The 22,431-nt window shown below is 33.9% G+C and overlaps 2 pseudogenes; one reads left to right on the forward strand and one right to left on the reverse strand.

Moving 5' to 3' along the window:
- Nucleotides 1-1,278: 1,278 nt before the first annotated feature.
- On the reverse strand, nt 1,279-21,647 carry LOC149253253 (uncharacterized; annotated as a pseudogene).
- LOC149253254 (5S ribosomal RNA) lies at nt 9,118-9,236 on the forward strand (annotated as a pseudogene).
- Nucleotides 21,648-22,431: the final 784 nt, after the last annotated feature.

Here is a 22,431-nt window from a genome sequence, read left to right on the forward strand (position 1 = left end):
CTTAGTAGTGATCTTGGATGGAGTTATAGTATTGAAAAACATTTTGTTGTATTCTTGACATGCTTTGTCTACCAAGTTGTTCAATGCATATGCTTGTTCCAAATTTGTAGGTATTATGGATCTCAATTTCTCATGAGTTGATGAGTTAACACGTTTCATCTCATCATCTTTAGAGAATGCACTATCTTTTCGTACATTGGTTGATTCAACATTATATGAGAAATTCTCTAAATCATCAATGCTTGTTTCATTATGATAATTCAGATTGGGAGGAGAATCAAAGCATGGCGAAAGCTCTGTTTGGATTTTTGGGCCCAATATAGGTGTTTCATTCAAATCAAATAAAATTCTAAGCCTTTCTGTAGTGGGATCAGTGACACCAAGTGCTACATTTTCACCCAAAATAGTGTTACTCACCAACATCTCAACTTTCAATACATGTTTACAGATATTTCCATTCAGGGCCCAATTGCAATTGCAAAAGTGTAGATTAGAACCCTTATATATGACATTGTACCCAATGTCACGAGTATACTTATTTTGGCTACAAACCCAATAATCATTACTCTTTTCATTAGGCACACAATCTTCATTTGGGATTTTCTTAGCTCTACACTTGGATGAATTCAATTGTTCCTGGATTTTTCTGGGTCGTACAAAACCAGTTTCTTTTAAACGGTGCATATGATTGTAATATAATACAACTTTTGTCAACAAAACATAGATTAACCAATCAACCCTTCTATGGCAGGCATTGTTCTTCTCACATAGGTACCTTTCCTTGATATACCGATGGTAAGATTCAATTGCATTGTTCGTATCTTGATTAGAATGAGGAAAATTTCTGTATGCTTTTTCCCACATATCCATAGAAAGAAATTTATTAGTTATCTATTAATAAGTATACATATGACATGAAAAATAGAGTCATTAAAACCAATAAGAAGCTTACATATTTTTTTGTTGGCTAACCAAGTAGTTTTAAAATATTCCAAAAACCTTTTTTGTTCACTGAATTCTTCAAATAAGATTTCAACTTTCTTTCTCACAGATTCATCATCTTTACACGTGTGCATGATTTCTCCTAAACCACTAAAAATGCGTATTTGGTTTTCCCTTCCTTGGACCTTGTTTTCAACATTTTTCAACCATGCACGACGAACATGCCACACACATAATAATACTTTACACTTAATTGAAGACATGAAATAACATAATTTTTAGAGAGATTATACATTAAAAATATTTTTTATGCCTCTTACAAAAATAATAAACACATCACCTCAACGCTTCAATTTCAATAGTAGCATCATCTGTGATGAAGGCAAGAACATGCCAATCTGGTCGCTCTTTGTTTCCAATTGCAAATAAGGCCAACATCCATTTAGAAAGATCAGCTATAGTATTGCGTGATGATATCACCCAAGCTACTAGAACTCCATTATGATGTTCATCGAAAACCATTAAGGTGTAAAGTTGATACTGCATTACAAAAAATGTGCATAATTATATTTATATAAGATACATGCATTAATATGAGGTTAAATAAATGAATTAGATTTAGGATAAATATGCACTCACTCCATAATTATTTGTACTAAAGGTTGAATCCATTGACAAAATATTATTGTGAGAGTATTTCAGCATCATTGAACACATCCACTTTGTTTGTATGCCTATGATAAAAGGGATATTTTCAACAAGATCTTGTCTTTGGTAGAAGAAAAAACTCTCTAGGTGTTCCTTATACCAGCGTTCTACATTGTTTGGATCACTTTGATCTTTAACATACTCTAGCCTTATGGTATCATTGTAAATGTTAAATATATATTTTCTTGTCATGTATGTATCTCGAGATATCCCTGTGTATAACTCACCAGATCCATCCTTCACATCAGAGATGAACTTGTCCCATATCATTGTAACATTAAAACCTCTTTTAATGAAATGTTGGACACTAGATCACATTTCCTTGTTAAATGTGGTGCATAATTGAATTTCATGGGCCTACCGATTGCATCTGTCCCATGACAAATAACATTGGATGTATCAATATGCCTACATGCAGTATATATTATTACAACATCATTTGGTCTCTTTTGAAGTCGTCGCACAAATAAGTGACATTGGCAACCAACTTTAATACTTTCATGTCGATTTTGGTTTGTCTTTGGATTTGATGATGCACTCCTAATTCTCCTTTTCGACCGTGGACCATATGAACACCAATAATTGTACGTAAAAAAATTACTACAAATTAGATATAATATTTATGCATATTGAAAAAATTATACGTATCTTGAAAAAGCATATAGAGACTCACACAACGTACTCCAAATATGTTGAGTAATTGGTGTGTTTGATATCCTCTATTTTTTTACTTCGATGATTCTAAAGAAGAAATTGAGTAGGTGCAATTTCATTTGATTCCTCTCCACTTATGAAATCATCAAGTCGACAATATGGAATAATTGCAACTTGGTCCCCATCAATCTCTGTCCATGTTAAGTCTTCTACTGAAAATTGTATCATATCTTCCAGGTCTTCAACTTCCAACTCGTTAATCCTCTCCCACTTAGTCATTCTTAAAATACCTATACAAATTGCATTGAAAATAATTTAGTTTGAGTAAATATTATGGTCCTGATCAATGCATGGCGTACTAATTATGGAAGTCTCATTTTTAGGTAAATATTTTATACTTTTCATGTAAACCACTTTGGGATTAAGTAATATTGAGGGGATCTTAGATGACATTGTACGATAAGTAAGATCATAAGATATTGGGTCATTAATAAGCTTAAATATTTCTGACAAATTTAGACTAACCATGTATGACATATGAATTCTTTCTGGAGGTGGTGCCACCATGTTATTGTCAAGGGGCGACTTGTGATGAGTCACTGAGCTGGAAGGGGTCAAAGGGAACTGCCTAACACTGACACATGAGATGGTGCGCTAATGGGTCCCTTCAAATAGGGATGAAAGGGAGAGACATAAAACCTCTCCCCAACAAAGCCCCCAATATCAAGAGTAAAACCACTAAAAAACTTTGTGAATTAAGACAAGAGGAAATCCCCTCTATTAAATCTTCTTTGAGAAAAAAATACACGGTGGTGGTGACTTAGTAATGTTATAGAATAGGATAGGGACTCAACTAGGATAGAATAGGATCAACTAGCTCAAAAAGACAAGACTCACCAAACCACACCTCATTTTGCAATCTAGTTCCTCTAGCTAGAAAGCCAAAGCCTATAACCATTGTCCTTGAAGATGGCATTGATTTTCATATATATTGATCAAAGAATTATTCCCCCTTAAAGCATCCAAGAAGTTAACCCTAGATAGTTTTTGGATACCTCCTTCACCCACTTTAGTATTAGAGCCAAAAGAGTGTTCAATGGAGTAATGTGAACCATACGCCTTGTTACATTCTAAAAATTCATCACCACCTTCAAATTTTGAAAACCAAAGTAAAATGAAGCCTTCAAAACTTCAAATAGTGCACAAGATTCAACATAATTAATTATTGAAATATCAAGAACCCAAAGAAATGCACTTTCAATTAATCCTATAGGATCTGTAATAACCCTTGTATCACCCACCAGCCCACTTTATAACATGATAATTAGTGAGTTAAGAAAATTAGTAGAGTTTTTAGAATTTTAATTGAATCATTAATAATTATTAATGGTAAGGATTTAATATTCTAGAATTTTTATGTTCTTTTTGTCTTTTTAATTAAATTGACTAATTAAAAAAAATGCCACATAACCAAGTGTGTTAGACTTGCCTTCGTTAATTTGCACCTAATCTACCCATTAGTACCATTTTTCTACCCATTAGTTCATTAGTTAATTTATTAATTTTCTAAGTAATAAAAATCATTTTTAAATAATAATAACATAATTCAAAAGCATAATATAGTTAGCAATTAAATATTAACATATAAGACCTCATGTGTGAGATAAACAACTCTTTCCATACAAAAATTTCACTACTTAATTTATAAAATAAAAGTATACATATCTTCCCCTCTTTTATATTCAAATATTAAACATATGAAATAAAAAAACACATAATGCTTAACCAACTTATTGGAGTTACAATTAACTAGTACTAATTTAATAAAATAATTGATTAAATATTTAAAATATTTAATTATTAAGGAGTTTACTATTCTACACTTATTCAATTATGTCTCAAAGGTGGAACGGTCCTTCATGCTAATGGACGAATTTAAGCATCTTTCATGAGATATTTGGGAACAATCACTTATACCAACAATTGATGGTCCCCAAAACTATAATTAGTACAATTTCCATCTTTTGTCATTTAAGAATGAAGCATCAAATGAATTTAAGTTAGTCGTCCCCATAATATCATTGCTCACCCTAGCTCACATACTTAACATTAAACAATGAACCAACTTAACATAAATTGATGCATCCCGCATCTTTGCTTTATTAGAAGCATAAGTTGAGGCTTATTTAGCCTAATAACACCCCACTTTTTTAATTAAGTAGATTATGGAGATTCCTTTACTAGATCTCAAGGTATGTGGTTAAAGATGATAATGAGTCATTGATAAAGGTAACTTTTAAGTGTAAACGCATAAGTTGACGCTTCTCGAGTCTAATAATACCCCTTTTTTTTTACATAAGTAAATTGGAGAGGTCTTCACCATGAGATGTCATGGGATTGAAAGTTGAGAATGAATTGTTCAAAAAGTAATATTAAGTTTAAGTTATTGTGAAACAATATATAAATTATTGTAGATATTCACCCAAAATAATTTATTATAGCCTACATTGTCGTTTTTGAATTTTTATTATTTAATTTATTTTTTGAATTTTAATTTTGTTTATTATTTTATTATTCAAATATTTAAAAATAATTTAAACAAAAAATAAGTAAATGGAAATATTATTTATATGATTTAATAAAAGATGTAATTTAGAAACTATAATATCAGAGAAATCTAATTAAAAAGCCGACTTATATTCTATTATCTTTTATTTAATTATGAAACTATACATACAAAAAAACGAGTATTTATTACAATGTTTTTTTTGACATTGTATTCTAAATGGTTCTTATGTTATGCTCTTAAATCTAACTCTGAAATGCTCTACTCAACCACGAGACAATACAATGCTAGAAAGATGGAACCCCCTCTCTTTCTAGTGACCTGGTGTTTAACATAGCTTGATAATGATTTTAGATTAGGGTTTTCACATGTCTCAACACTTTGTTAGTGTTAAATACATAGAAATATTGAAACCCATAAAAGAAAAAAATGTAAATGAATATAGAAATCATATAATTTAATACAAGATATAACTTGGGATGTCATATCAGAGAAAACCTAATTAGAAGGTGAGGCTTATAGTCTACTCTTTTTTATTTAATTAAAGAAACACAAATACAAAGAAAGGGGTATTGACTATCGAGTTGCCTATGACATTGTTGTCTATATGGTTGTTGCAAATTATCTTTCTCCTTTGTTTTGATCTCAAATCCCACTCCTAGATGTTGTGCTCAACTATGTTTTAATACAATCCTAAAAAGATGGAACCCCTTCTCTTCCTAGTGACGTAGTGTTTAACATAGCTTGGAAACTATTTAAGGTTTAGGGTTTTCACATTTTTCAAGCCACTATTAGTGTTAAGGTTTTGGACCTTTTAGGATCTTCTTGAATGTCCACACGTGACTAACTCCACATATTTAAGTAATGGCGTTGATGCAACATCCACTTGGTACCACCGTGTGAACAAGTTAGCTCAACTTGTGGGAGGCATAGCTTCTGCATATGAAATTTGATTAAGGTGATTTTCACATTGTTTGAAAGCTAGAATTGGTGTGTAAAATGACATCAAGAGGCAGAGAGCTATGCTCACAAAGTTTTCATTCATTTCATATCCCAAAATAACTTTAGAGGGCTTTAAATACTAAATCTCAAAATTAAAACATATCATAAAATATGTCACAAAAGATGATTCCTCCAATTTTTCTACCAAAAAATATCAAAATAAATAATAAATTATCCAATAATTCGTTCTAAATCAATTAAAAAAATGTTTCGTTTCAATTTTTATTTGTAGAATTTATTTTAATGTATATTCAGGTGAAACAAGAATAGTTTCAATTTTTATTTGTAGAATTTATTTTAATGTATATTCAGGTGAAACAAGAATTGGAATGTTTTGTGTAGCATTGTCTTGTTATTCTTAATATGAAAAAGTAAAGTATTTATGTATTCTTAAAATGGAATGTGTGTCACTTTTGTGGTGAGGAGAGGAATATGTATAAAAAGAAATTACATACATAAAGCAAAATGAAAAATAAAGTGTTATTTTTCCTTTAAGTTAAGCTATGTGATCAATCAAACAAGGAAAATAGTTTTAGTTTGTTTTGCGTATGATAAAAGGTCTTATGAAGACCTATTAGTCCTTTCCACTGTATAAGTAATTGGGCCTTGCGGAGATATCTTTTATGACGAGCACTGGGGCTATGTCCCGAAAGAAATGGTGACGCTTCCAGCAGCCAAAAAATGACGGGTACTGAGGCTACGTCTCGAAAGAACTGGTGACGCTTCCAGCAGCCATAAAACAATGGGTACTGAGACTACGTCCCGAAAGAACTGGTGACACTTCCAGTAGCCAGAAGAATCAACCAAAGTATTGAATGAGGCTTTAGTGCTTCCCACACCTCCACCTATAAGGAAAGATACCCTAAAATTTGGCCAATAGGATACCTCCGTCTCACGGAGATAGTAGAGTCTTTAGCTTCTTGGTAATCGGTTATCAGTACTGAATATTATATAGGTCGAGTAGCCCCATATAGTATTGCACGCACTGAGCCTAAGCCGAACCCCCTCTGAATTTGGTCTTTATGCTACCTCGGTAGTCTTTTCCATGGGATGATTGAAGAATTTGAAGCACCCTAAAAGACAACTTCTATGTTTCAAAATGTAACATGACCATGGCGGCTTATTGGATGCCTACCCCCAACAGTGCTAACCTAAACTATAAATTATTTTGTGGCCCATGTGGGGAAATTTAGTTTGTTCAAGTTATGATTGCTTTTAGGTGTCTTCCTTCACTTATGGTGTGAAAAATTAATCTTAAATAAACTAAGTACAAAAGGTTTTTATACTTGATTCCCTTTTTTCAAAGTTTAGAGTAGCTTAGTGTGTGTAGTAAAATGTGTGTGTAAGTGACAGAGTGAATATACAAAATTTGTAGTCATGTGGATATGCGATGATCCTTTACAAAATTGTCTACTTACACTAAGTTATGTTTGTTCCTTACCTACAAATAAAATAATGTGTGGTTGATGGGCCACTTACTTCCTTCCTATTACACTATGTGAGCCTAAAAAGGGAGATGGAAAACCGAGTGCTTTGAGAAAGATTTCAGATGCAAGCCGAGGATCGTCTAAAAGACGCAAGCGAGGCAGGGGCTACTCCCTTCCTTTAATAACCGTAGTTCCTAGTCCCAATGCTAATGAAGTAAAAATGCTTTGGTTAGTAAAAAATATGGGTGGATATTGGGCCACTTACTCCTTTGCTAATTAAGCTATGTGACTTAGGTAAAATAGCAAAACAAATTGAAAAATGTGTGGATTATGGCCACTTACTTTTCCTCTTAATTAAGCTATGTGTAAAATGTAAAAATTTTAAAGTAAAGGCTAAGTAATTGCCCTACTAATACTAATTATTAAAACAATCTGAACTATCTGGAAAAAAATTGTAGAGGTGAAGGCAATTCACTAAAGGTTGCTAGTCACCCACGAAAGAAAAATTACAATGATTGTTTTTGTTCTCTGTAAACAGTGGGGTTAGGCTCTGCACAAGTGAATGAACCGTGTGTCAATCTGCAAGAAAATGATAAGTGTTAAGCCAAATTATAAATATTAAGAGTGAAAATGATTATAAGCAATATGCATTATCAATGTTCTAAATTTAAACTTATATGATTAAGGAACAACGTATTTTATAAATGATACTATACTATAGATAATTTGACTAAAATTTACAATCTCACTAAAACAAATTAGTATTGAAGAACTAAAGGAAAAATTTATACCTTTATCAAAAATTCAATTAAATTAAATGACATCCTAAGCAATAACACAAGGCCCTCTGAAAGGAAATTAAAGTAGAGTATAAAGAATATCAAATTACTTTGCAAAATAAATGTAGAGATAAAAAATTATACTAATTATATGTTATTAGTCAATCCAAAATGCATTATGTAATATTTTTTCTCAAAATTTTGGAAATGAGTGGATATTTATGGTAAGAATGTAGCTCGAATACAAAAGAGGAATAATCAAGAAACCAAGTCTACTAGAACCATTGTCCACACCAAGTGAGTGTTGGGAAGAGGCCATAATGGATTTTATTACAATTATACCAAAGTATGAAGGAACAAATTTCATTATGGTTTTGGTGTTTTGACTCACAAAGTATGTCCACTTTTGTAGAAAAGAAGCATCAAAATGGTTTCTGAAGAACAATCTGCAAAGGAAGAAAATCGCTGTCAAAGTAGAAACCCACCATGAAAAGCGTTGCAGACATGATGAGCAGGAGACAACCTTTAGAATAGACTCATTCACCCCTTATTGCTCACTCAACTTTATTGTGACACAAACACGTAACGTAGAAATGTCAAAGGTAAGGCAAAAAGGAAAAAACGTAACGGTATGATGTCAATATATCCATAAAATTGATATATATATATATATATAAGATAACTATCTTCATAAATAAGGGAAAATTGGATAAAGTCACCATATAAGATGACTCATCAATAGTATAATGATATATCTTATATATCATTAAATCAATAAATCAGAACAAGATCCAATAAGGCCCATGGATGGTTGGTTCACTCATGTTAATTTTGAAGCAGAAAATATTCAAATAAAATAATTATATTTTTTGAGGCCTAGTTTAAAGAGATAATTTTTTAGTATGACCCATGATGAAATTGTAATGTTCCATCATTTAAATTATATATTTAAATATGATATAGATTTAATACATTAAATTTTTTATGATATATTCCATTAAATAAATTCAATAGTTTAAAATTATAATTATCTCAATCTGGGTGCGATCATACCAGTGTTAATGCACCGGATCCCATCAGAACCCCGCAATTAAGCGCGCTTGGGCTAGAGTAGTACTGGGATGGGTGACCTCCCGGGAAGTCCTAGTGTTGCATAATTATCTCAATTTCACACACTGAATTAAAAAATCTTAAAAAACAAAAAATATGATTAAATATAAAATAGATTTAATGCATCAGAAAAATTATGATGCATTCCATTAAATAAAATTAACAACTTAAAATTATAATTATCTCAGTTTCACAAATTGAATTAAAAAATCTTAAAAAAACAAAAAAAAACATCAGCATTAAACTACACTTCATGTTAAAATTTATAATGAATTATATAAATATCATTAAACTCATCATAGAATTTAGGTAAAGAATTAAAAAATTAAAAGAAGAAACAACTCGTAAAATTTAATAATTTTAATAATTACCTTTTTAATTTTGGACAATCTCTTGATAGTATTTAACGGAGGAGGAATGGCACACTATGAATCCTTAGTATTCTATCCATGTTGGAGAGGGAAAAAAAATAATTCTGTTCAAATTTCTAGCACTATTCTATTGATTGCTCCTACTGATGTGGATGAACAAAAATGAGTCTAATCCTATATCCAATATAATTCTATGTATAGTATTCAAAACTGATGTAAGAAGTGTATGTATGAATTTGGGGTTATACTTTAAAAAACTGAAGGCACTGTTCTTTGTCTTGTAAACTTCACTTGATTTGTCTGTAGATCTTCCAGTGTACCATACACCATAGTTATAGAATTTTAGTGTCAATAATAACCCAAAAATGTCTTTGTAACATCCACACTATGGAAATAAGGTGGTTCAAAATATATCTGACACAGGGCATCACAAGCACCTAGATATGATGAACCCTTCATTTCAATGCTACCCATGGCTGCTACTACTAGCTACTGATATGAGAAGAAAAACATTTTCACTGCAGCTTCTATTGCCTGGAAGGCCAACAGAACATGTATTGTTGCAGCATGATAAGCACCTGAAGTGCCATGTGAGGGAAGTCCATGTGAATGAAACAAATGCATAAGTGCCTCCTGGAGCCTTGGTCCACCCTTTGGATCAGCCTCAACACCCATGACTTTGGGTACCAGATGCCTTAGTTTCTTGCATACATTGTAAGGTCTCTGAGGGGGGTAGACCGAAGGCAATATGCGCCTGCAGGCGTACTGGTGCTGCTAATTGCCAACTGGTGTTTAAGGCGAAGGAAATCATCTGGGTCCATCACTAGAAGCAAATTCACAATTTCTGTGAGCATCTTCCATATCCTTTCAACCATCCAACAATCTGCGGATGCTCCTACGAAATCCCCAAAGTCTATTCTTTGATATATTTTGTGCAACAATTCTTGGCCTACAAATACCTAGGCCTCAAAGATCTGGAGGACATTGCAGAGTGTGGCATCTTCTGGATTATGGAATTGTTTATGTTGTTTTAAAGAGTGCAAATATCTTGGCTTGCAGATTCTATCATATTCAAGAATAGGCTTACCTGACAGATTTGGTTCCCCCAGACCTAAAGTGAAGGGAGTCCTCTGCATATGGCCTTCAATGGCAAGCCATATTCTAGAAACCATAGCTTCAGATCTTTTCCATGTACCCAAACGAGGAAGTAAGCTCTCTTCACTTGTTCTGCTAACCACAGGTAAAGCACCAGGTCTCTGCCATATCTCATGGGCAACTTTCGTAGCAAGAACACCACTACTTACTGACAACTGAATAGTGGGAACCTGCTTGTCATCTTCACAAATCATTGAAATCAACTCAATCTGGGAACCAATTAGGGATTCAAGCCTTCTCTTACATTCCTCTTTGTCAATGTAAGTCCTTGTGTCACAGAGGATAGATGAAACAAGCCGAAAGGAAATCTCCAATCACTGTAAGGCAGCGTTTACCAACCTCTCTCTAGACCAACCAGGCCATTCCTTAAATTTCCACATGGCACTGAGCTCGGGGAGATGCACATACTGCTCGTAACCCGCACACTCCATGGGGGAGGGCTCTATGGACTTTTCAACAAAGGCAAAATAGGATTCCATTTATTTACAGGACATTTTTCCCCTGCAAACAAAACCAGGAGAGTAAAGACACCAATGCTCTCCGCATACCATAATCTAAAATGGACGACATAATAATATATATACCTGCATATATGTGTCTAAAATACACACCTCAACTAATGGGTATATTAAATATATATAAGATTCCATTTTCTTAATATGCCTTGACAAATATGTGGAGAATTCAAAATGATGATTAGAAATGAACAAATAGCCGAATAAAATAACCTAGGGATATGACAATCACTTTTAGCAAAACTTAAAGTTGAAGAAAAGAGAATATGAACAACATATTAGCAGAGGTGTTACCTATACTTGTTGACATGGACAAGTCACTAAATCAATGTTACCCCAAATTAATACCTTAAATGCAATTTTATGGATACAAACCAAGATTTGGTTAAATAATTGAATAGAATGAACTATTGTGTACAAATACTATATCAAGATGACTACACAAATAATGTGTTGAGAAACTTAAAGTTGAAGAAAAGAGAATATGAATAGCATATTAGCATAGGTGTTACCTATGCTTGTTGACAAGAGATATATTCAAATTGGGATTTAAAAAACAATGCTTCATCCAATATATTTTTGAGTGAATGCATATGACAAGTGGATGCATTGTTGAACAAGTGTACAATGATTTTTGAATCCCCAAAAATTTGTAGATGTCCTTAGTCATGAGCAAGTGCAAAGTGGAGCACCGGACGAAGAGTAATAAGTTTAGCGAAATTATTTGTACCAGTCCCCAAACCCAATTGCAAGCTATAGATATGGTTTTCAGTTTGAAACAGAATACCCCACATTTCTGTTCTTGAGCAGCACCATCAAAATAGTCCCATGATATATTATGGTTTATAGCTTCATGGTCACTGATCGGACAAGTGATGCATTATCATCATCATGTATTTCATGGTATGCGATATAAAATCACTTTAATATATAAATTTAAAATAATATTCATTATAATTATTTTCTATTTTATTAAATTATGTTTTCAATTTATCATATTTATGAATTCTCATGGGCACAATTTCTTTGTACACAAAAAAAAAAAACAAAAAAACGAGAGGTTGGAAAAAAATCACCCATATAACAAATCCTAAAAGCTACACACCACTTCAATTTCAAGTCACTGAACAAAAATTAGTCTCTCATGTAAGTATTACCACTCAGTTTTACGGGCAAAGCAAGCTCTTATGGCAAAATCCTAGTTTACTTATAAGTATGTTTTAACTTTTCCCTTGTTTCTCTTAGTAGCACGATATTTATCTTTTTCATGGAGACCGCTTCCCTTCGTCAGGTATGTTTTAGCTGTTAGAAAACTAATAAACTTAAACAGCGATTCTGCATGCGGAAAAAACTGAAAAGAATCACTGAAACTTAATACCCAGGGATACGAGTTACCTCCAGCCATTGGTGATGTTTTGATGAAGGCCACAGTCCACTTGCCTGCTACTTCTTCTGCACTCCAGTTTCAATCCAAGCAAAAGAAAAAGAACACAACTCTGCTATCTCAGCTAGATGGTGTAAAACTGAAGGGGATTGAGATATGAGCTTGGGGACCAAACAGATGAACATATAGCTAAGCTTCCATCAAGCTTCTAAAAGCTATGTGTTAGAAAAACCACAAATCAAGGTAGAGATCAGATCAAAGTGATGGACCACTTTAGTAGCTCCCAATTATAAATTTAGTAATTGCAGTTGATTTTCTTAACTTAAGGAAACTACTGCAGTTGGTTTCTATAAGTTAAGAAAAGCTGCAATTCCATAAATCAAGGTAGCTTTTGTGTAAAATCAATGGAGCTTAACATTCTCCCACTTGGTCCATACTTCCAAACTTAATGTCTCAAAAACCATTGACAATTTGTATTAAGTAATAGATACATGAATCATGGCGATAAGTCCTCTTATGACGAGTATTATCTTCCATGTATTACTATGCATTTATTCTTATTATAATTTATGTGGCAACAATATCTTAATGAATAAACCTTATGTTTATTCTTGGTCCTTCTTAAATGAATTTTCTCAAATCAACTTAAAGTGCACATAAATATGAGAAAAAACATCACAATAATTAAGAATTTCATTAACATTGTCCATACAATGAAAAACTGCATAATGGAACCAAGTCCCATATTCAATACATGATCCTTGAAATTAAACGGTGGCATGCCCTTAGTCAAAGGATTAGCGATCATTAACTCAGTGCTGACGTGCTCAATGACCACTTTATTTTCTTTAACACGTTCCCTTATAGCTAAATACTTAATGTCGATATGTTTATTTCGACTCCCACTTTTTTAGCCATAAAACCAGCAGCTAAATTATCACAATATATTCTCAATGGCTTAGAGATAGAATCCATAATTCTAAGCCCAGAAATGAAATTATTAATCCATACACCATGTAAAGCAGCCTCAAACAGGATATACATAAGCATGTAGTCTTTGGTCCCTTGAAGGTACCTCATTACTTTCTTTGCAGCTCTCCAGTGGTCTAAACCTGGATCACTCTGATATTGTCCCAACATTCCCACAACAAATGCAATGTCAGGTCTTGTATATACACAACATAATCATTAGGAATTGCTGATCTCTTAGGTCTAGTAGATCTTCTTAATGTTGTACCATCATCTTCCTGAGAAGTATGTGGTTCAACTTGTTGTTCAAAAGTTCTTGGCAACTCTTGAACTCCTTGATCTACTGGAATATCGTCAGCAGCTTGTGGAACTTCAACAATTGGTTGTTCAACACCAGTTCGTACTTGAGGGGTGCTATGAATAATAACCAATCTATCACTTGAAGTGGAAAGTTGAGATTCTGAATGATCTTTCTCAGAAACTATGTTTCTGGTTTGATCGCTCCCACTGATCAAGTCATTTTCAAGAAACTTTGCATTTCTTGATTCTACAATCCTAGTGATGTGAGATGGACAATAAAATCTGTAAGTATGTATGATTTCTAATATGCCTGAATTCCTATTGGCACCTTTCTTTGACTTGTTGGTCTGCTTTCCCTTTATGCAGTCCACACAAGTCTCAAGATCAGTAAAATCTAGAATATTAAGTATTCCTTCATTTACCAATCTTTTAATTCTATCTATGGAGATATGACCTAGTCTCTGGTGCCATAATTTAGAGGAAAATTCATTAATAACACATCTTTTAGTGCCAGTGTGAACATGCATTGAATCATATGTGACATTGTTTTGTAAATTAATGCAGTAAAGACCATTAGACAAAATACCATTCCCAACATAATCAGATTTATAGAATAGACTGAAAGATTTTTCTGAAAAGTTTAAGGAATATCCAAAAGGTACAAGCCTTGAAACTGAAATCAAGTTTCTAGAAAAACTTGGAACATAAAAGGTCTTTTCTAACTCCAAAACAAAACCACTACTTAAAGCTAAATAACATGTTCCTATAGCTTCCACATGCGAGCCCATCTTGTTTCCTGATAAGATGCTTTGCTCACTTCCCACTGGCTTCCTTAGGTTCTGCAAACCCTGCAAGGAATTCGAAATGTGAATTGTTGATCCAGAATCAATCCACCATGTGTTAATATTAACGTTAACCATATTAGATTCATAACAAACAAACGAGATTAAATTACCTTTGTCTGCAAGCCATTTCTGATATTTGGCGCATTCCTTCTTTATGTGTCCCTTCTTCTTACAGAAAAAACACTTGGAAACCTTCTTGATATCGGCTTGGGGAGGTGCTTTACCTTTCCCTTTCCGATTGGCTTGAGATTTGCCCTTTCCACGCGTTGCCAGCATTGCACTCTCTCCCAGTTCCATCACCAGTCTCTCTTCCTCTTGAACACACATAGTCATGAGTTCATTAATTGACCATTTATCCTTATGTGTGTTGTATGAGATTTTGAAAGGTCCATATTGGTGCGGAAGGGTGTTCAGGATGTAGTGCACCAGGAAAGACTCCGATATTTCAACCTCGAGTTTCTTCAATTGAGCCACAGTGTCCCTCATCTGCATGATGTGCTCGCGCACACCTTTCACACTGGTGAGCCTCAGGGATGAGAACTTCATGATTAGGGTGCTTGCTAGTGCCTTGTCTGAAGAGACGAATTGTTCATCAATGGCCTTCAACAAGTCTCGGACCTTTTCATGCTGATCAATGGAACCTCGAATACCAGCTGAAATTTTAGTCTTAATGAACATCATGCTTAGACGATTGGATCGCTCCCATCGTTCATAAAGCGCGATGTCCGCTGCAGTGCTGGTATTAGTGAGTGCCAATGGTTCATCTTTCCTGATAGCATAATCTATATCCATCCACCCTAAATGAAGGAGAATCCTCTCCTTCCAAATCTTATAGTTATCTCCCTTAAGTTCAGGAATGTCACAACGAATTTCAGAGAAATTTGCAGGTTGTACTGCTGCATCAAAATAAAGGATCACATGCTTATGTTAAAATTGAGGCTTAATAACTTTCATGTTTTACCAATGTAAATCATGCAAAAAAGAATTGAATCAAATAACATGAAAATTGCCTGTGGGCTAAATTTTCAATTCAAACAGACTCAATAAAACTTTATGAACTTTCATGTTTTACCAATGTAAAACATGCTAAAAAGAATTGAATCAAATGACATGAAAATTGCCTGTGGGCTAAATTTTCAATTCAAGCAGATTCAATAAAACTTTATGAACTTTCACGTTTTACCAATGTAAAACATGCTAAAAAGAATTGAATCAAATGACATAAAAATTGCCTGTGGGCTAAATTTTTAATTCAAACAGATTCAATAAAACTTTATGATAAAACTTATTAATTCATAACTCCTGTGGGTAGGTTATGAAATTTTATCCTAATTAATCACATAAATATAATAAAAATTCCTGTGGGATAAAATTTATTATATTCAGTGTAATTAATTACAATTTAATGTCTAAATAATCTTTATGTGATCTTGCCAATCAATATATAATTTTATTTAATTAAAGATGTTGTGGCTATTATCTAATTAATTAAAATCATATGGATCACTAGACATTATTTTTGTTGTATAAACAAAACTTAACCAGAGAGAAAAATAATGTTTACTGAAAGGAGTAAGTCAAAATGACATTTTAATAAACTCCATATAACTGTAATATTTTTCCAGCAAAATCAAATTTACATTCCTTAGTCTAACTGTCCCATAATTTATTTAAGACTAATTCTTAAATTAATTACAAAATGGGCTCTAAACAATTTGCAAACAAAACTGCAAATTTGAAATATTATTTATATATATTTATATAAAATTTCATGTGAGCCTCCATAATTAAATATAACTTCAAAATAATAAAATAAAAATTGAACCAATATGGATTTCAACCTATTGTCATTACATTGGATATTCATTAGTAAATGAACTAATGTTCATTTCAGCATTATTGGAATTATTTGCAAGCAAATCCAATTAATAACAATTTATAATTGATGTAATTATAAGTCCTCCTTTCACGAATAACAATAGATCATAATGCCAACATTTGACCTGAGCATGTTTTTCTATCCAACAAAATCTTTACAGAAAACCAAAACAGTGAAATTTGTCCAAGATTTCCTAATCAAGGATTTTTGCATTCTAATTCTGAATGTTACTATTTATTATTTATTATGTTAATTCTAATTCTGAATTAACATACCTATTCGCTTCTTTGAGGTTTATAGGGTTGTAATACCCTAAATCCCGCTCATTATAGTTTAATAGGAATTAATCAGAACTATTACCAAATAGGCATGCCTCTTGGTAATGGAGGTTCCATCAAATTGGAGTCGACACGGTTTGTTTCAAAGCCATCACAATAATATCAATCATAAACCAAGAATAGCATCCATGACATGCGTGAAGAGTAACATGTAAAGAAACTCAAAATTATTTTATTTAGGAGGGAAGATCCTAGAAGCTTATGACATAACTTTCGAAACAAGCATATACTGGTCGGTCATTGTGGCTTTCGGGCATTCACCAAACAATAATGAAGGAAATGGAGTATGGGGTTTTATGTGCATGCAGCTTTAATGGAACTGGACAGGCTATATAGCGAAGTGAACCAGGTTTCCAACAGTGAATAACCGTCAATATATAGAAGACATTACAGAATCAACTCTCAATAATATCTCCACAGAGGATCCATATAAAACACAAGTGTGATGTTGGATCTCTTCATTAGCACTGTTCCAGAATAATAACCAAAATTGATAAATCAGCAAAGCCAAATCAAACCCAATACAACCAACCACGGGCTGTAGAGCAAAAGGCCTTTAAGCCCTAAAAAATTCAATTGATTTTCATCAAAAATAGAAGCTAAACAAAATACAATGAAAATGAAACAGAGCTAACCAGGATCAACTAAGTAGATTAATTTGGGCCTTGATGAAATCCAACGCAATCACCATTAAATTTAAACTAATTTGCAGCAGATGAATGGAACCTACAGACATATCTTTGATGAACAGAAAAGTACCTGGGAACCCACACTACCGGGCGTGCAGAAAAAAGTTTACAACATAAAAATGAATCCCTGCGCCTTCCTCTTCTCACACTGAAGCCCTTTAAAGCAACACACTCCATGAAACAACTAAAAAAAAAAACAAGATTGCTCAAGGGCACGATGCCAGAAAGATAGATTTCCTCAAATATCAAAAGCCAGATCTACGTCTGTGTGTGAGAGAGCATCCCGCAGCCATGAATTACAATCCACAGAATTAAGAGGGGAAGTATAGGCACGATTCATGGACAAGACGACGACGAAGAAAAATCCGAACTGACGCAGGTGTGAAGAATTCAACCTACGCTGGTAGAGGGCGTCGACAATTATTATTGAACCTAGACTCTATTTCAAAGCATTCGAATCGCACCAAGGCAGAGATAAACAAGATGCTCTGATACCAACTGTTAGAAAACTAATAAACTTAAACAGTGATTTTGCATGCGGAAAAAACTGAAAAGAATCACTGAAACTTAATACCCAGGGATACGAGTTACCTCCAGCCATTGGTGATGTTTTGATGAAGGCCACAGTCCACTTGCCTGCTACTTCTTCTGCACTCCCGCTTCAATCCAAGCAAAAGAAAAAGAACACAACTCTCCTATCTCAGCTAGATGGTGTAAAACTGAAGGGGATTGAGATATGAGCTTGGGGACCAAACAGATGAACATATAGCTAAGCTTCCATCAAGCTTCTAAAAGCTATGTGTTAGAAAAACCACAAATCAAGGTAGAGATCAGATCAAAGTGATGGACCACTTTAGTAGCTCCCAATTATAAATTTAGTAATTGCAGTTGATTTTCTTAAGTTAAGGAAACTAGTGCAGTTGGTTTCCATAAGTTAAGAAAAGCTGCAATTCCATAAATCAAGGTAGCTTTTGTGTAAAATCAATGGAGCTTAACATTAGCTACTTCCCTCTGCAATAGCAATAACAATTGTGTAAGTGTCAATTGTTTGCTTCCCACTGCAATAGCAATTGTATAAGTGTCCTTATAAAATGATATTTTCCTTTATATTGTGCTGTGTTCGAATTCTGGGTGTAAGCTGCCACTTGAAAATCATGTGTACATGTGTTATATGCTATAAGATCTGCAATTAATTCCTTATACGAGGATGACTTTCACCTTGAGTTGTGCTTAACGAACAATACATATATTTAAGAAATTATTGGCGCACGATAGTGTAAACGGTGCATGTGAAAATATACACTACAGGGAATGTTGAATGGAGCACTTAGGCAGGACATCTGATACTTGACCTCTGGTTGAGGGGGTCACCTACATTTTGAAGGCTTCAAAACTATAATTTGATACTGGATTGTGAGAACTACAATAACCATAAAAAGGTTGATCTAAACCTCGGTCATGTTACTGAATACGACTTCAAGGCTTAATGATGCGCAGAAGAAACAATAATGTGTAAAAACATAATACATAGACCATCATTCCAGTACAAGAATTCGTAAGTACATATTTTCAAGTATGTTGATTGGGATTAGAACCATCCTAAGGAACGTAAGGTCAAAAACTCAATAACCGGAGTTTCTCCAGCTGGAAGCACATATATTTGGTTGTTAGATTGTTTATGGGGTTATTGATGACCAAATTCATGCCAATATGGTGATATACAAATACATGAGTTCATTTATTGTTTCATGTAAAATATTTTTACAAACAAAATTTCCGGGTTGAAGATCGAAATGCAGAAAATTGGCTCAGATAGAGCTTAAAGTCAATATCCAAAAATCACAAATAAACTTGAAACATTAGATTCAACCTGAAAATGACGAAAAGAGAAAACAAAAATTGAAATAGTAGATTCTTCATCTCTGGATCAAAATCATCAAGCACGAGGCACAAGTACATGTGGGAAAATATAGGGTGCAGATTTTTTTTTTTTTGTAAGCTAAGGTAAAATTCTATTACTGAAATTGAAAACTATGTACATATACATATTGCCACCCGCCCAACAGGGAAACCGGGTGACCTCCTAAAATATATAACCGCCATCCAAAAGAAATAGAAGTTCAGTTCATCAAACCAGACTAAATATCCCGCTAATCTATCCAAAAACATACTATTAAACGCTGGAGAGAGATCCATACTGTTCAACACTGTTAACATTAAACTACTACTATCTGGAAAAGACACAAAAAAACTCCATGTAAAAACCTTTTGATGTCTTCAACTGCTGTAGCTACGGATGCATGGCATCATTCTTTACTGCATTTGCTGCATTTTCTGTCTTCACCGCGATTCCATTCTCTTTCAACAACTGTATGAGCTGATCCATTTTCCTGTCCTGCATTAGAAGGGTCATTTGTATATTTTTCAATTCTCTTTTGAATATTGGCATTCCCTGTGCAAGCTCAACCATTTCTACTGCTACTTGCTCCAGGGCCTTAGCAAGTAAACGCTTCATTCCCCAATATACATGCAGGGACTGCTTATAGAGGGACATCCGCCCTCTTGTATGTCCAGGGTCAGGTAAAAAGGTCTCCCAATCAGCCATCTCTGGATCAGAGTAATCTTGCAGAGCCTCTTCTTCTAACTTATCTATTATCCTGCGGATTTTGGAATTAGTTTCCTTGGTATAAGCGGCCTCTGCATCCTGTAATTTCTGTCGCATATCCTTCTTGCCCCGACCGCGAACACCACAACCTGAGCCCTCCTGAGAACCACGATTCTCTCCTCGCCCTGCATACCGCCCTCTGCCCCTAACACCTCCGCGACCCCTTCTCCCTCGACCGCGCCCTCGCCTTCCTTCGTCTTCCTCGTCAGCATTCTCAGAATCTATCTCCGTGTCTTCCGTGGCCTCCTCTCGAACCGAATGCCGCATCCACCTACCAACTTTTCCGCCGGAGTGGGTGGATCATTACAATATAAAAGATAGCAATCACTAAGAAAACATAATATTTGAAGTAAAGTATTTATAGCAGAGGAATCGAATAAACATAGCATTTTGTACAAAGATACTTCACAAGTTATATCTTCTGAAAAAAACACTAGAAAAACATGCAGATGAAGCTCTGAAACACTATATTCAACATAGGAAAAAACTTCTAAATTTAAATCAAGTGGCAAAGTTGGCAGAGAAAAACAAATTGGCAATGAGTTCTATGCATTAATTTAATTTAGAGTAAAACGCCTGAGGTTCAAATTACAAAGAGATTCAACTCGTATGAAACAAAATCACTGGACCACCATGTCTGACTATTATTTTTTTCTAATGTGTTTACTGTTTTCTAATGTTTTTACTGTACCAATCTGGTCCTAACATTACATAGTTTGCAGAAATAATATTTCTTTCATACGTTTCACTAAAGACAAAGGTTTTGAACGATCATGTCTTTTTCAAACTGCGCGACAACTAAAATTATGACCACCATTCATGGTCTTCCCTCTAAATATCAACATGAAAACGTAAGTACTTTCAGAGCGGGCATACACCATGTGTTACTTTCCAATTCTACCCACCATTCAGAGTCTTCGTTTTCATCTCTAGATAAAAATGTAAACATTGGTAGATAAACACATACCGCTTTTTTATCTTTTCAGTTCTACCCATTCCATAATTTGCTCTGTACTGTACCATTTCCAGTATCTTTGCTTCCACCAACTGTACAAAGATAATAAATATGTATTAAAGAGAACACCCAATTATCATACGAGAAAGGTGTCTTACCTGGATCTCAGAAGTCCCTGGTACAAACCGCCATGGCGTCATGGATTACAGAAATGGAACGATGAAAAGCTTTTACTTTGTGAAACGCAACAGATGCCAATTCAAATGATAAAATAGGAGTGAAATGAAAGGCACTCTTAGTCAGAAAGATATAGAGAGTAGCGTGTCAACAGTCTTATAAGTCACACCTCCACTGCAAAAACTTGCAGGCGTGCCACGCCACTGCCGTGTTTCATAGTCGATGTCCTTGAAACACGGGCGATGTGATGGATATGGTTTGGGCTCCTGATCTCTCAACGATTTTAATAATATATCAAACAGAAACTATTTATAAAAAACTCAAAACCTAAAAAAGAAATCGATTGCACTCTTTTTAAAATATCCAAATCACTTAGATTTTCTGGATGTTTAGATTTTATACTCTGACATGAATATTATTGTGCGACTGGCAACTGCGTCCTCGAAATTTGAAAAAGCTGTTGAATATCCAGATTCAACTTGCCATGAAATTTATTGTCAGGCCGACGACTGCGTACTCCAAATTTGAAAACTAGCGTACTCTACCTATTTGACAATTTGATTCAATGAATTTTGTATTAAATCTGTGAAGAAAAGGTTAAAATTATCATTTTGAATTGTAATTAAGTATGATTTGAGTATTTTGTAGGGTGTGAAAAGTTTTTTATATATTTAAATTATCCTGTAAATAATTAAAAACCAAAGTTTTTTCTTATAAAATTATATTATAAACAAGAAAATAATTAAAAATACAAACATCAAATAGCTAAATTGCGTATACATAAATGTAGACAATTTAAGGATTCAGAATGGGATATCATTAAAACACAGCGGGCTGAGAGATCATGTGAGATTGCAATGTAATTAAGTACATCTTGCTACAGAAACGCAAAAGAATAAATGCAAGTTGGTTTTCACAGTATCAACCCATGAAAGTGAGAAAACACAGGCGAGAGGTCGTACATGAATAGCAATGACCATTGATTTCGCTCGATATTGGAA

The sequence above is a fragment of the Pinus tabuliformis genome, chromosome 7 (assembly GCF_031772625.1).
Source record: "Pinus tabuliformis cultivar Carrire ecotype Pingquan chromosome 7, CPIR1, whole genome shotgun sequence".
NCBI lineage: Eukaryota > Viridiplantae > Streptophyta > Pinopsida > Pinales > Pinaceae > Pinus > Pinus tabuliformis.